The 16750-nt window shown below is 45.9% G+C and overlaps 1 protein-coding gene and 1 pseudogene across 1 annotated transcript in view; both read right to left on the bottom strand.

The window, feature by feature from the left end:
- NBEA (neurobeachin) overlaps positions 1–16750 on the bottom strand; it is a 1994973-nt gene that overhangs the window by 865123 nt on the left and 1113100 nt on the right.
- Positions 11046–11164, bottom strand: LOC115469758 (annotated as a pseudogene).

The raw sequence follows: 16750 nt of genomic DNA, 5'->3' as shown, positions 1-16750 counted from the left end.
CTAGAGTGATACTAGGGAAAATGTCTTTACAGTAGGTGGATGTGAGAATTAGGAATTGTGTTTTCTCTCTGTTTAGTTTTAATTTGAATGTGGTTGCCCAGGATTCTAGGATGTTCACCTCTTTAGTTATTGTGCTGGTGATTTATGTTGTTTACTTTTCAAATGGTATGTATATTGATATGTTGTCTGTGTAGTAATGTTATAAGTACTGTTTCTGTGCTATACTATGGCCTGAAACCTGATTGGGAGTCAAGGAGTATGGAGAATTTGTTGAGGTAGTCCATGAGTTGCTTGGCTACCAGTCCTTCCATGATCATGGTTGTTTTTTGGGATTGGTATCATAACTATTCTGCCTTTTTCAGTTGGGAATAAACCTTAGGAAAGCATGTACAATGTATGAGATTGGAGTCTGTCTATGAATTGTGCTGGGGCTTCATTCATCAGGTGGTTGGGGCATTTGTCTAATATGCAGAATGCTGCTGAGAATTGTTTTTAATCTTTTGGTTGATGATGTCAAATGTGGGAGGGGTGAAGGATGTGTCCAAGCTGTGTTCATGTCTACACCCTCGTGTTTTGCTTTCATTTTTTCTACGTATGTGTCCATAATCCTGTGTTAGTCCCCTTCTTAAAGTGCAATCTTTTTCTCCGAGTATTTTACTAGATCTTGTGCAGAAGGGGCCAGTTCGTTATGCGATGTCACTGGGTTTGTGTACAGTAGCCTGTGTACAAGTGTAAATAGGTTCCTTCTGTTTCTATAGTTAGTCTGTTCTTACTTGTTCTTTCTAGTAGTTCCATTTTGTATGTCTTATACTCGACCATGTAAATTTTAATTGCCTGTTTCCATTCCAGTTCTGCCACATTTGTTTTGAGTATTTGCCATCACTGTTCTCGTTTTCTGCACTGGCTTTTATGTTCTTTTAATTCCTCATGGAAACAAGGGGATGACTTGGTTCTGTATTTCTTTGTCTTCATTAATGGGGTGATTTGCATTGTTCTCCCCAGGTTGAGATGAAGTCCGTAGTTTCAGTTGGTATGTTTCTTGTACTGTTGAGGATCCGGTCCCAGAATTCTTTGGCACTGATCTTGCCTAGGGCTTCATACTGGGAGGGTTTCAGACGATGTTTCCTTAAAGTTGAGCATGAGATACGGTCTATAGTGATTTGACCATGGTTTTTCCACCCAGTTGTAGTCTTCCATTTGTAAGTTGTTGTTGTCAATAAACCTGTAGGCTAGTAAGTCGAGTGAGTCTTGGTTACTGTTGGTTGTTCAAAGTCCCACAGTTGTATGATTTCCCTGCAGGCTTTAGTGTTTTCATCTTCCGTGTTGCCTAGGTGTATGCTAATGTCTCCTATGAGTAAGATATTGGAACAAGTGACATATGTGTTGGAGTCGATGCCCATGAAATCCAGTTGGGACTCTTTCCAATTTTCTGGTGATCTATAAGTAGGATGATGCAAAGATGACACATTAGTTATTTGTCAGTTATTTTGAGAGCAGTTATTTCTAGATGGGGAGCTATGATTTCAGATATTGTCTCAGTTTTGAAAAAAGGATCTGTACATCACAGCTATTCCTCCTCACCTTTTCTTTTCTCTCGTCCAGTGTGATACTTTCAGGCTTATTTTCGAAAGAGAAGGACGCCCATCTTTTGACACAAATCAGAAGATGGGCGTCCTTCTCTCAGGGTCGCCCAAATCGGCATAATCGAAAGCCGATTTTGAGCGTCCCCAACTGCTTTCCATCACGGGGATGACCAAAATTCCCGGGGGGGGGGGGGGTGCTGGAGCTGTAGCGAAGGCGGGACCTGGGCGTACCTAACACATGGGCATCCTCGACCCATAATGTGAAAAAAAGGACATCCCTGACGAGCACTTGGACGACTTTACTTCGTCCTTTTTTTGTTACAACCAAGCCACGAAAAGGTGCTTGAACTGACCAGATGGCCACCGGAGGGAATCAGGGATGACTTCCCCTTACTTCACCAGTGGTCACTAACCCCCTCCCACCCTAAAAAACATAGTTTAAAAATATTTTGTGCCAGCCTCAAATGTCATATTCAGGTCCATTGCAGCAGTATGCAGGTCCCTGGAGAAGTTTTAGTGGGTGCAGTGCACTTCAGGGAGGCGGACCTCTTACACTTGTGGTGGTGGTAAATATGAGCCCTCCAAAAACCACCACAACCCCACTGTACCCACATGTAGGTGCCCCCTTCACCCCTTAGGGCTATGGTAGTGGTGCACAGTTGTGGGTAGTGGGTTTTGGGGAAATTGGGGGGCTCAGTATACAAGGTAAGGGAGCTATGTACCCGGAAGAAATTTCTGAAATCCACTGCAGTGCCCCCTAGGGTGCCTGGTTGGTGTCCTGGCATGTCAGGGGGACCATTGCACTACGAATGCTGGCTCCTCCCATGACTAAAAGGGCTTGCATTTGGCCGTTTCTGAGATGGGCATCCTTAGTTTCCATTATCGCTGAAAATCAGAAACGACCAAGTCTAAGGACGACCTAAATGTCAAGATTTGGGCATCCCCGACCATATTATCGAAATGAAAGATGGACACCCATCTTGTTTTGATAATACAGGTTTCCCCACCCCTTCACCGGGACATCCTGCAAGGACATCCTCAGGAAAACTTGGGTGCCCCTTTCGATTATGCCCTTCCACGTATCCTTGGGGGGCATAGCTCATTTAGGATTGGGTCCTCTTTAGTGGAGCCACATTTCTGTGATGAAGACTAGTCCTAATTTTAATTCTCAACTGAGACAAGCGAAATAATTCTATAACTTCGCAGATCTTGAATCAACTATTCCATCTCACCAGTGGCGTAGGAAGGGGGGGCAGTGGGGCGGTCTGCCCCGGGTGCACGCCGCTGGGGGGGGGGGGGGTGTCGGCTCCATTGGTTCCCTGCTCCCTCTGCCCAAGAACAGGTTACTTCCTGTTCCGGGGCAAAGAGAGCAGGGAACCAGCGGAGCCGACGCAGCTCCCAGCAAGGTGCAGTCGGGGCGGATTGGCCCTCCCACCCGTCCCTCATCGCTTTCTGATGTAAGTACGCACTCCGGGGGGGAGGGGTGCTCCAGAGGGGGGAGGGTGCAGCAGCGACCCGCCCCGGGTGTCAGCTGCCCTCGCTACGGCACTGCATATCACAATCTGTTCTCTATTTTTCATTCTCTTATGGTTTTTCCCCCTAATTCTAGTAGACCAATGTCATCAGGTGACTGTTTTGTTAACTATTTTTATGAGAAAATTATTTGCCTGTGTTCCTCTTTATCAGTTTCCCCTAATCTATTGAATACTGTTGTGGACCCTTTCTAAATATCTTTGTCAATTAATCCCATAGGTTTTGCTATATGGTTTATTTTTTCACCTACAAACTTTGGTTTCTTTTGATACGATTTTGTCCTCCATGAGACCTACTATGTGCAGTTTGGATCCTATGCCTTCTTCATGGATTGAACTTTCTAATTTATACCTTTTACTGGCATTACTGACTTTGGTTAATGACAGCCTTTCACCTGGTCTTGTACCTTTCTAGTGGAAGGCTGCCATAGTAAAACCAATCTTGAAGAAAACTTCATTGGATCCATCTCTATCTGAACAATATCCTGTGTCCAATCTTAATTTTGTTTCTAAGGTAGTGCAGAAGGTGGTTTATACACAATTTTCTCAATTTGTTGAACAAATTTTAGCTTTCAATCCTCATCAGTTCGGTGCAGCACTGAAACTATTTTGCTACTATACTTGGATAAATGTCAGTTAACTCTTGCTGTGTCCTTAGAATTATTGGCAGCATTTGATCTTATTGCTCATATTGTTCTGCTGTCTTTTCTGTCTTCTTTAGGTATCTCAACGATTGTGTAGGCTTGGTTTCACTCTTTCTTGACAGATTGGTCTTTTACAGTTTATACCCCATCTGGAAAATGTATAGCTAAGCAGTTTAACTCTGATATGCCCCAAGGCTCAATTTTGTCACCGGTCCTATTCAATCTTTTTTTTTTTTTTTTAGTCCTCTAGCATTACTTATACAGGAAGTAAGATTCTCATTTCATATATATACAGATTATATTTTGCTCTTAAACCTCTTCAAAACTGTCCATCACATATAGAGAACTGGCCCATTAATTACCAATTATAGCTTTACATTGTGATAAAACTATGATGTGCAGGCTTTCTGGTCAACTTCAGTTTCCTGACAATTTTTGTCATTATGGTAAAATTATGCCTTATCTGCTGATAATTTTCTTTCCTTTAGTAGCAGCAGATGAATCCAGGAACTGATGGGTTGTGTCCATCTACCAGCAGGTGGAGAGAGAGATTACAAAGCTGAAGGCAATGATACCAGATGGTCAGCTCCTCCTTCACTTCAGTATTTGTCTCATCAATAAGCATAATCAGGGAAAATGCGGGGTATAAATGTGTTAAATAAAAAAACCAGGAAGCTTTCCTCGCCGCTCCACAAGAGAGAACCGCCGCTGCAAAGGCAGTATCCGAATAGTGAAAGCATACCTGTTCTGCCCAAAAGGTAGGCAGCAACCTCATGGAACGAGCCTGCAATGTCACTGGCGGGACACGACCTTCCAAAAAATCCATGGAAACAAAGTATCTGCAATCCAAGAAAAAGTCGGATTAGAGGCCACCATCCCACAGCAAAAACCAATGAGAAGGACAAAGAGAAGATCCAAATTATGAAAAACATGCAACATCTGTGAATGCTGGAGAACCCTCCGAACATTCAGAAGACAAAGTGCAGCATACTCCGCATTAAAATCCCCTTCCCGAAAAGAGGGAAGAAAGAGAGGCCGATAAAGAAAAAAGCCAAACCACCGCTGGTAAGAAAAGGAGGAACAGTATGCAAGGTCACTCTAGACTCAGCAAATTGAAGAAAAGCAGCTCAGCCTGGCAACGCTAAAAATTCAAACGCTCTGCGTGCCAAAGATTTGGCAACCAACACACCACTCATGAGTAAGCTTCTAAGCGAAGCCTTCTGCAAAGGATCAAAAGGAGTCCGAAGCAATGCTCGGTAGACGAGGAGCCCTAAGCTAGACTCTGAGAACAAGAATGAGGTTTCAGGGTGAACAAGGTTGCAGCAACGGAAGAGCAAAGCACTCTGCAAGAAATGCACCACATCTGGGTGCGAAGCCAGAGAAGAGGCCAACACTCTCTCCCAGAAGCAGGCTACTGCCACCTGCACCTGAAGCGAATTAGAGGCTAGGCCCTTCTGCAACCTGTCCTGCAGAAAGAAATCAATCGCCAAGGAACAGATGCCTGCAATGGAGACCAAGCGTGGGCCGCAACTATGCCTCAAAAATCCTCTACACTTGAGAATACATGGTCGAAGTGGACCGCAAAGAAGCTTGCAATAGAGCAGTAATCAATGTGTCCGAAGAAATCTGTTCCTCAGAATCGACCTCTCAAAAATAGAGGCTGTAAGAACAAAGAGAGAGGGATCCTCCACTGTAACTGATTCTGAAGGAAGAGCCCAGAGTTGAGCAGAATCTGAAATGGAGGCGCCACCAGGAGCTGCACCAGATCCACATATCAAGGGCGCAGTGGCCAATCCAGAGCTACCAGATGACTCGACTCGGTGGCGAGCGATCTGAAAAGAACTTGGCCACAGAGAGGCCATGGAGGAAACACTATTGAAGAATGTCCTCTGGCTAACGAAGCAGCTGAACAACCAGCCCTGCAGAATCACTCTCTCTGACGACAGAAGAAAGAAGGCATCTCAGCATCCAGCCAGGATGCCATCAGATCTACTTACAGAGCTCTCTACCTGAGGCCAAACTGGAGAAGCACTGGTGTGGAATAACCATTCCACCGAGACCATAAGACGGCAGAAAAAGAGAGCTCACCATAGGTAATGCCCCAAAATGGGCTGCGGAGAAACGGAACACAAGCTCCTCTGCCCACTCCGTGCAGTGGGGGGGGGGGGGGGGGGGGTGCAACACGCCCTGGAAGCCAGGGCCCAACTGAGTCCCACCCTGTTGAAGAAGAAACCACCACCGTCGTGTTCTCTGACGGCACAAGCACCGCCTGGCCCACTACGAATCCTGAAAGGCTAAAAGACGAACAGCACCAAAAGCAGGTCCATCGGGAGATCGGCCACACCATTTCCTGTGCCATCCACTGACCTGGAGGTGGAAGGAGGTGGCAAAGGTCTCTCAAGTCCGAGAGTCTTGCATCCAAGACCACTACTATCCACTACGAAGGCACCAAGACATCCCTTCCACAGGGAGGAATTGCGGGGTCACCAGTTCCACGGAGGACGCTGCTGACACTCCTGGGACACAGGAGACCACCTGCTGAGAATCAAGAGCTACAGATGTCGCATGTGAGCACAGCCCAGGGCGCTACATTGGCCACCACAGAGACCAAGACATGAACGTACTGCCAGGCCCGAGGACTCAGCGCCCTGAGCAGACCGCACACCCAAGTCTGAATCTTGATCCTCCAGTCCTTGGTCAAGAAAAAATCATACCAGAGCAGTCTGGGATGGGACAAGGTGCTCATTTGAAGGGTGACCACCCAGCCCAAGGATTCCAACAGCAAGAAGACCTGGGAACATTGACTCTAGGTACTCATCTAGAGCAGGGTGCACTCTAATGTTGTCCTTGCGGAGAATGCCACAACACTGCCAAACCTAGGAAAAGGTGCATGGAGCTGTAGCCATGCCGAAAGGCAAAGCCTAGGACTAAACATGAGGGCCCAGAACGGCAAACCAGAGAAACCGCAGATGAGGGGGCCAAACAGGAAAGAGCAAAAACTCTTCCTAGCAGAGAAGTGCAGGGAACAATGCTAAATTGAAGTAGTTCTGCAATATAGCTGGCTGTCCAATACAAAGAAAAAGTGCAACAAAAGCCTTAGAGACACTACAACATACAGCTAGCTAGAGGTGTCACTGATACAGTGGAAGCTGAAACTGGTATGCAATAGCTTGACCAGTGTAAAAATACTAGAAGAGCAGAGCTGCTGTGGGAAACCAACACAGCTACCCTCTGGCACTGTAACATAGAGTTAGCTGTCCCAACTATGCAAAGAACTGCTTGTCAAGGCAAGCAATATGGGAGAGTGAAGTAAACTATGCCCCATATGAAAAAGGAGCAGAGGGCCACAGCTTCTAATATGATGCACAAACCAGACTTAAACCTGTAACCTTCAGGTTGAAAGCCAGCCATTGTCCAGAAAAAAACCATTTTGCTGCAACTACTGCACCTAGAGATAATGCCTCCATGGCAGCACTGAGGTTCCATGGTTACCATGGAGACCAAAGCACTAGCCCCAGAAAATAACAATATATAACATTTCAGGCGACCCTCATGGGGAGGAATGCTGGCTTCGGCCTAACCCCTGGTAAGCCTTTCCTCAGCTGAGAGGTGCCCAGCTCTACCACCGGCTGCCTTTCAGGTGCTGTGGAGGACTTGCAGCTCATCTGCATATCCTTACAGCCTTCTCCGGGGTGACACCCAGGTCCACTCCGATCCACTCAGAGCCTCCGCTCTAGGTGCCGCGCGCCTAACAGCGCGCGGGGCATTTTTCTCGTTACATCTAATCTTCTTCCCAGTTGCTAAAGTACCTCAGTCATTTATGGCCCCTATTCACATTCTCTTCCTAGTCCTGTCCCTTCCTAATCTTTTCCCTCACCCCCTACCTCTCTCCGCTACAGGAACTCACTGCCCATCCATCGACTTCATCACCTCACCTTCTCTTCTACCCTCTTCCTCCCTCTTGGCTTTTAATCTCCGCCTCTTTCTTCCGTCCATTTTGCCTTCCCCATTCCACCTAAATACCTCTCGCCTTCGTGGCCACACCTCTCCTACTCTCCTCCGCTCTCTTTTACTCCTTCTCTTACTCTCAGCCGGTGACATCAATCCCAATCCTGGCCCCCCTCACCAACTATTATCCCAACTCTACAGATCTCACCGCGACCTCTCTAACCTCATCTCTATTTCTCTACTCCCCTCCTCTTCTCTGCCCTTCTCTTGTGCCCTATGGAATGCCCGCTCTATCTGTAACAAACTCGCCTATATCCAGGACCTCTTTATCTCACATCACCTCCATCTGCTCGCCATAACAGAAACCTGGCTCTGCCCTGATGACTCTGCTTCAGTTGCAGCCCTGTGCCATGGTGGTTATCTATTTTCACATACTCCTCGCCCTGCTGGCCGTGGGGGCAGTGTTGGACTACTCTCTCCCTCCTCCAGATTTCAACCCCTTCTTCCACCTCAATCTCACTATTTTTCCTCCTTTGAAGTCCACTCTATCCGCCTTTTCTCTCCTCTGCCTCTTCGAATAGCGGTCATTTATCGTCCCCCTGATAAGTCCCTTTCATCCTCTCAGTGACTTTGACGCCTGGCTTGCATTCTTCCATGATCCTTCCTCCCCCTCTCTCATCCTTGGTGACTTTAATATTCCTGCTAATGATCCTTCCAACTCTTAAATTTCCAAGTTACTCGCTTTAACGTCCTCCTTTAATCTCCAACTATGCTCCACCTCCCCCACTCATCAAAATGGTCACTGTCTTGATCTCATCTTCTCCTCCAACTGTTCATCCACTAGTTTCCTTGCCTCTGATCTTCCCTCCTCTGATCACCATCCTATAACTTTCACACTTAAATCTCCTCCCTCCCAGTCCCGTCCTATCTTATCTAATTTATCTAGGAATCTTCACGATATTGACCCTTCATCTCTATCCTCCCATGTTTCAAACCTCCTCTCTACTGTGGCACCATCCACGTCTGTCAACAAGGCTGATTCTTCTTACAACAATACTCTATCCTCTGCCTTAGACACTCTTGCACCTTTGATGACCCGCTCTGTAAGGCGTACAAAACCCCAACCTTGGCTGACTTCTAATATCCGCTACCTACGTTCCTGTACCCGCTCCGCCGAACGCCTCTGGTGGAAATCTCGGGCCCTTGCTGATTTCTTACACTTTAAGTTCATGCTGACCTCCTTCCAATCTGCTCTTTTACGTGCCAAACAGGATTATTATATCCAACTGACCAACTCTGTTGGCTCTAATCCTCAACTTCTCTTCACCACATTGAACTCTCTCCTCAAGGTGTCCCCTCCCCCAACTCCCCCTTCATTATCTCCTCAGACCCTTGCTGAACTCTTTCACAACAAGGTTCAAAAGATAAACCTTGCTTTCTCTACCTCACCACCTCTCCCTTCACTAGTCCGTTCCCCTCTCTCTCCTTCCCCTCATTCCCTTTCCTCCTTTCCTGAAGTTACTATTGAGGAAACTACACTTCTCCTTTCTTCCTCAAAATGTACCACCTGTTCCTCTGATCCTATTCCCACCCACCTTCTTAATGCCATCTCTCCTGCTCTTATTCCTTTTATCTGTTACATTCTCAACCTCTCACTTTCCACTGCAACTGTCCCTGCTGCCTTTAAACATGCTGTGCTCACACCTCCCCTTAAGAAGCCTTCACTCGACCCTACTTGTCTCTCTAATTACCGACCCATCTCCCTCCTTCCTTTTCTCTCCAAATTACTTGAGCGTGCTGTTCACCGCCGCTGCCTTGATTTTCTCTCCTCACATGCTATTCTTGACCCACTACAATCTGGTTTTCGCCCTCTCCACTCAACCGAAACTGTGCTTACTAAAGTCTCCAATGACCTATTACTGGCTAAATCCAGAGGTCAATATTCTATCCTCATTCTTCTTGATCTTTCCGCTGCTTTTGACACTGTCAATCACAGCATACATACTTCTCGATACCCTGTCCTCACTTGGATTCCAGGGCTCTGTCCTTTCCTGGTTCTCTTCCTACCTCTCCCTCCGCACCTTTAGTGTTCACTCTGGTGGATCCTCTTCTACTTCTATCCCTCTGTCTGTCGGCGTACCTCAGGGTTCTGTTCTTGGTCCCCACCTCTTTTCTATCTACACTTCTTCCCTTGGTTCATTAATCTCATCCCATGGCTTTTCCTACCATCTCTATGCTGATGACTCCCAAATCTACCTTTCTACCCCTGATATCTCACCTTGCATCCAAACCAAAGTTTCAGCGTGCTTGTCTGACATTGCTGTCTGGATGTCTCAACGCCACCTGAAATTAAATATGACCAAAACCGAGCTTCTCATTCCCCCCCCCCCCCCCAAACCCACCTCCCCGCTCCCCCTGTTTTCTATTTCTGTTGATGGTTCTCTCATTCTCCCTGTCTCCTCAGCTCGAAACTTTGGGGTCATCTTTGACTCTTCTCTCTCCTTTTCTGCTCATATCCAGCAGATTGCCAAGACCTGTCGTTTCTTTCTTTACAACATCCGTAAAACCGCCCCTTTCTTTCCGATCACTCTACCAAAACCCTCATCCACACCCTTGTCACCTCTCGTTTAGACTACTGCAATCTGCTTCTTGCTGGCCTCCCACTTAGTCACCTCACCCCTTTCCAGTCGGTTCAAAACTCTGCTGCCCGTCTCGTCTTCCGCCAGGGTCGCTTTACTCATACTACCCCTCTCCTCAAGACCCTTCACTGGCTCCCTATCCGTTTTCGCATCCTGTTCAAACTTCTTCTGCTAACCTATAAATGTACTCACTCTGCTGCTCCCCAGTAACTCTCCACACTCGTCCTTCCCTACACCCCTTCCCGTGCACTCCGCTCCATGGATAAATCCTTATCTGTTCCCTTCTCCACTACTGCCAACTCCAGACTTCGCGCCTTCTGTCTCGCTGCACCCTACGCCTGGAATAAACTTCCTGAGCCCCTACGTCTTGCCCCATCCTTGGCCACCTTTAAATCTAGACTGAAAGCCCACCTCTTTAACATTGCTTTTGACTCGTAACCACTTGTAACCACTCGCCTCCACCTACCCTCCTCTCTTCCTTCCCGTTCACATTAATTGATTTGATTACTTTATTTATTTTTTTGTCTATTAGATTGTAAGCTCTTTGAGCAGGGACTGTCTTTCTTCTATGTTTGTGCAGCGCTGCGTACGCCTTGTAGCGCTATAGAAATGCTAAATAGTAGTAGTAATTTCCCACAGAAATGTGGATCCAACAGCACTAAGCCTAGAAACTCCCTTGTAAAGGTGCAGAAAAAAGAAAACCTACAGCACCAGGTATTCCCAGGTGGAATCCCATACAAGTAGAAACCAGGCCCAACCCTGCTGAGCTTCCAAGATCAGAGGAGATCAGGCACACTCAGGGTGGTGTGCCCATAGGCAATACCTATACTGCCACTATAAAGAGAGTTCCACAAAGGAAGTGAGGGAAACGTTCAGGGTTTTTAAGCAATTGCCCACAAAGGAAAAACTGAGGGGACAAAAAAGTCTGAAAATAAAAACACTAAATGGGCCCTTTCAGAGGCCCAAAACACAAGGAGACCTGATCTGGTGCTGTTCACTATTTCCCACACCAGGAACAGCCTTTAACCAATGCAGGAACAATAAGAAAATCTTAACTCACCACAGATAGTGAGGCCTATTGGAAACTGCTGCCATCAATGTACCCACTAGGCAAACATGGCTTTCCAACTCAGGCGATTCCTGCTGCCTTTGTGCAGACAGGGACTGCCCTGAAAAGACTCCCTCTGAATAGAGGAAGACAGGGGAGCAATGGACCCTACTGCTGAGCTGGAGAGTAAACATCCACTCTTCGGGGCAGGGTCCATCAGTGGAGACTGAGATAGGGAACAAGCCAGAAACCTCCAAAGGCTGAATTAAAAAGGAACTGTCAGATCCCCTACCAAACGTCTGCAACATATAGGCATAAGGAGCAGCAGAATGAACTCAGGAGTTAGGTCAGAAGCCCCCAGTGCAGCTGACGTGCATCCTGAAAAACAAGGTACACTGCAGAAGGGCCATCAGATTCCTTTTGGAAAACCTTGCCTTTTAGAACCCATCCACCCGAGATGGGTGTAAAAATTCCCCCGAGCCCGAAGCTATCGAGGGGAAACCAGAGAGGGGTCTCAATGACCCCACCTCCAACACGGTACCCAGCCACTTCTCCTGGAACACCAGATCTACCGCAGAGGGTAGCAAAGCCACTACTGTACCTGAAGAAACCCTCAAAAGAGGCGGGCTACAGACAAATGCTGAGGGGGCAAAAGCCACTTTAACCAGTGGACGTGAAGAAAAAGGCGGGTGAAATCTGGGAACAAAACAATTCCCCTGAATCGGGAGAGGTCTGTACAAAGCCTGAAGGGGTCCCCATAGCACAGGCAAAGCTGCCAACAGCCGGAAAGCAGCAGCTGAATTGGGAGGCGCCAAAAGAAAATGGTGCGTGCACCCGATGTCTCACAGCGGGAATCCTGCTTGGGAGAAAGCAAGTACCTGGCACCTGCCTGTGCCTCTATGCACCAGGCAACACACATCTCTGCTGCCACCAACGCCAGCTCACAACATGAGCCTCCTATGGTGGCCTCCACTACCAATGCCTCGTGTCCCCCCAACAGCAGAAAAAAATGCACTCACTGGATATGCAGCCAGACTTCCCACTGACAGCTGGACCTCCCAGGAAAGCCTGCCATCAAACCGGCTCAGCAGGCTACACATACACACACTGACTCCAGAGACGCTGCCCCCCAAGGCTCCTCTTAGCAACCTGCTGCCCTGTTGCAGCTGCAGAGCCTGCGTCCAGAACCACTCTTTTTGTTTGTTTTTTAGCAGCTGATAACAGCAGCAAACACGAGGTGGACTAGAGGGTTTTTTTTTTTTTTGAGAGAAAGGCGACAGTCCAAACTCTGGGAGGAAAGGGACCATGGGGTGAGGCAGGGACCCAGCTCACCAGGTATACCAATAAAGTTGGCACAGAGTTCAAAGTAACACCCCCTAAGCTCACCTGGCCAAAAGGCCCAGGAACAGGCCCAAGAGACAAATCCAAGAGCTGCAGAAACACTGTCTACCACCTGCTAGAGATAGAAATATACTGAAATGAAGGAGCAGCTGACAGTCTGGTATCATTGCCTTCAGCTTTGCAACCTCTATCTCCACCTGCTGGTAGATGGACACAACCCACCAAGTTCCTGAATTCATCTGCTGCAAACACTAAGAGGCTTATTTTCAAAGCACTTAGCCTCCCAAAGTTCCATAGAAACATATGGAACTTAGCCTCCCAAAGTGCTTTGAAAATATGCCTCTAAGGAATTAGCACTTATCACCCCATTTAATACTTGTCATTACCTTGGTGTGATTTTGGATCCCCAATTATCTTTTATTCCTCAAATTTCGTCAGTTTTCAATTTTATTTTCATTTGGAGGCAACTTTGCTCCATTAGGGTGTTTTTTTTTATCAACGTGTTTTCCATTCATTTATTATATCTCTTTTCACATCTAGATTATAATATTGCAATATTGTTCTTCTAGGATTACTAAATATACTCTCAAAAAACTAGACATTACAAAATTCTGCTATGCATTTATTGTGTAATTTATGGAATTCAGGCCATATTAACCAGTCTTTAAAACATCATCATTGGTTACCTGTTGAATTTTGTATTAATTTTAAGAGAAGAAGTTTACCTTTCAAGGCTTATAGTTTTGGCAACCCATGACATTTATCATTGCTTACTATCCCTATTATTCTGGGTGGGTTCTTAAAACTCTCAATGGTCATTGCCTAGTTCTTCCAGGTCCTCATCAGACTTATTTTCGAAATTGATCGCCGGCGATCTTCCGACATAAATCGGGAGATGGCCGGCGATCTCGCAAAAGCGGCAAAATAGGTATAATCGAAAGCTGTATTTTTGACACAATCGCCTTTCCCCCATTGCCAAGCCGGCAAAAGTTCAAGGGGGCGTGTCGGTGGCAAAGCAAAGGCAGGACATGGGCGGGCATGGGCGTGGCTACCAGATGGCCAGCTTTTGAGGATAATGGAAAAAAAAAACGGCGTTAATCAGTATTTCGCCGCTTTTACTTGGTCCTTTTATTTTCACAGCCAAGCCTCAAAAAGGTGCCCCAACTCACCAGATAAGCACCGGAGGAAATGGGGGATGACCTCCCCATACTCCCTCAGTGGTCACCAACCCCCTCCCACACTAAACCAATAAAACTAAAAACCTTTTTTGCCAGCCTGTATGCCAGCCTCAAATGTCATACCCAGCTCTCTGACAGCAGTATGCAGGTCCCTGGAACCGTTTATGTTGGTTGCAGTGGACTTCAGGCAGGTGGACCCATGCCCAATCCATCCCCTACCTGTTACACTTGTGGTGTTAAGTGTTGAGCCCTCCAAACCCCCCAAAACCCACTGTACCCACATGTAGGTGCCCCCCTTCACCCATAAGGACTATGGTGGTGGTGTAGAGTTCTGGGGACTGGGTTTGGGGGGCTCAGCACCCAAGGTAAGGGAGCTATGCACCTGGGAGGTATTTGTATATTTTTTTTACAATTTTTAGAAGTGTCCCCTAGGGTGCCCGGTTGCTGTTCTGACATGACAGGGGGACCAGTGCACTACAAATGCTGGCTCCTCCCATGACCAAATGCCTTGGATGTCGCCGGGTTGGAGATCGCCGGCATTTTTTTCCATTATCACTGAAAAAAAAAAACGGCGAACTCTGGCATTTGGCCGGGCTAAACCGTATTATCGAAAAAAAAGATGGCCGGCCATCTTTTTCGATAATACTGTTCTGGCCAGCTATAGCGCCGCTGCCAAAATAGATCGCCAGCAATCTATTTCGCCAGCGACGTTCGATTATGCCCCGCCATGTCACTCAATTGGAATGTATTTGTCACAGTGCTTTCTTTTTTATGGCACCTGCCATTTGGACTTCACTCCCTTTGTCTAATAGCGGGGAATTATCTTTAAAATTACTTAGGACCAAAGTGAAGACCTGACTCTTTCAAAAGGCTTTTGATGGTAACTTAGCTGCTGAGACTAGAGTTGGATAGTATTAACTTGAATGTATATGTATTTTCTTTTGGATGATTGATCATCCAAAACAAAATGCATATACATGCAAGTTAATACTATTGATTTGACTTTTATATTATGGCTATTGGAGTTATTTTCTTTTATGTGGATTTTAGGCTGTAAACCACTTTGATCTGCAGTGTGGCAGTTAAAGGCAGTATAGTAAGTCTAAATAAATAAATACATTTCTCTGATAAACTCCGGTGAGTCCTCTACTGGAGCATCAATGTTGAGAAAACAGTAATCAGATTGATACATACAAGTAGATACTAGGACCCATCAATCAAGAGTATAATTTTTATTGTATAAAATTTGTATTGGTATGGAGGAGTGAAATAGGATGGAAATGCCACCTTTTTTTCCAGGAGCAGGGGAAAACATACTATTAGAGGATCATTTTATGCATAATTTTCCACAACTCTGAATATCCAGGTGAATCTCTCAAAGTAGTAATACATCTAGTTTCCCCTTTTCAATGTATTGGGAAATTTTCCATTGCTGAATTGGGTGACTAAGGCCATTAACATTATATGAAAGGGTGCAAAATCAGTCATTAGTATATTTATTAGTAAAAACTGCAATGCTGAAGATGGATATAAGATCAGTAGGCAGCACATTTAATAAGAAATACCTTTCTGGCCAATCACTGTCAACTCCTGCAAAACAAACAGAAAACTTCAGCACCAAGCATAGCTCAATGCTGCCCATAGTGTGAAATAAAGTAAATGTGCTTGGCAGCACTGCTCAACAGAACAATGGAACTGAGGACATTCCATGCTGCTTGCCCTATTCACATTCTGTATCCAGACAGCCATATGAATTCAAATTGGCAGATAAACATAAAAGAATAACCATAGGAAAAAAACAAGAAGTATCTAAATTAGTAAAATGAGCTCCAAACTATCACTTCAACTAAAACAGGTCAAGAGTAAAAACATATGTGTCAAAATATGGTGGATTTACATTATGGTGAATAACAATAAGATTATCAGAACAATTTACAGGATCATCAAGGCATATTGAGGAATACACATCTGAAAAGATTCAGCTCAACATATATGAACTTCTTCACTGCATCTTAATGGTATCCAGAAAAGCTGTGAGCTCTACTGTGATTGTATTCAACGTGTTAATGATATCTGATGAGTCCCTTGTTTATGAAGGGGTTTTGGAGATCATAGATCTTAGGAATTTGTCTACAAAAACTGAAAGAGGCTCCAAGATTGACCATATGGCAGACACTACAGGTCAGCCAGGGGGATTTTCCAAGGACTTGTGAATCTTTAGAAGATCATACAATGCAGGTGTAACCAGATTCTTCACTGTAAGGAACTCTTTCTCTCTATCAGTTAGAAAACCCCCAGGCTCCCCATCCTTATTAGTGATGCAATTTTCTGCTGAATCTCAGGGGTAGGTTCCTTCTTAGGTTTCTTGTAAAAAGTGGTTTCATTAAGTTGTCTATAAATTTCATTGACATAGTCTTGCCTGTTCATAACTACAACTGCTCCCCCACTTCGTCTGCTGGCTTGAAAAGAACAGAATGATCCTGGCTAAGTCTATCACTTTTCTTTATGGTCATGTGGTGGTGTAATACATCCTCTTCTTCTTCTGTTCTAATTTGGTAATATCAATAAGAACCAAATTATCATATGTTTGTATCAGAGGGTTTATTATTCCCGGGGGTTTCCATCTGCTGTTATGATGGACAATAGAAACATCTATGTTGCTGGCTGTGCTATCAGAAAAATAATTATTACTTTGAGTCTCCTAGTCAGTGGTGTGCTGGTAAATTTTTAACAACAGTCTCTCTCCCCAGTCCACCTCGGCGCCCCCCCCCCCCCCCCCCGTCCACCACTGCGCCCCCCGTCCACCTCGGCGCCCCCCCAAAATTGCAGAGCTGGCT

Source organism: Microcaecilia unicolor, chromosome 4 (genome assembly GCF_901765095.1).
Source record: "Microcaecilia unicolor chromosome 4, aMicUni1.1, whole genome shotgun sequence".
NCBI classification, from domain to species: Eukaryota; Metazoa; Chordata; class Amphibia; order Gymnophiona; family Siphonopidae; genus Microcaecilia; species Microcaecilia unicolor.
Note: the sequence above shows the minus strand (reverse complement) of the source record. Positions and strands in the feature narration are given on the sequence as shown.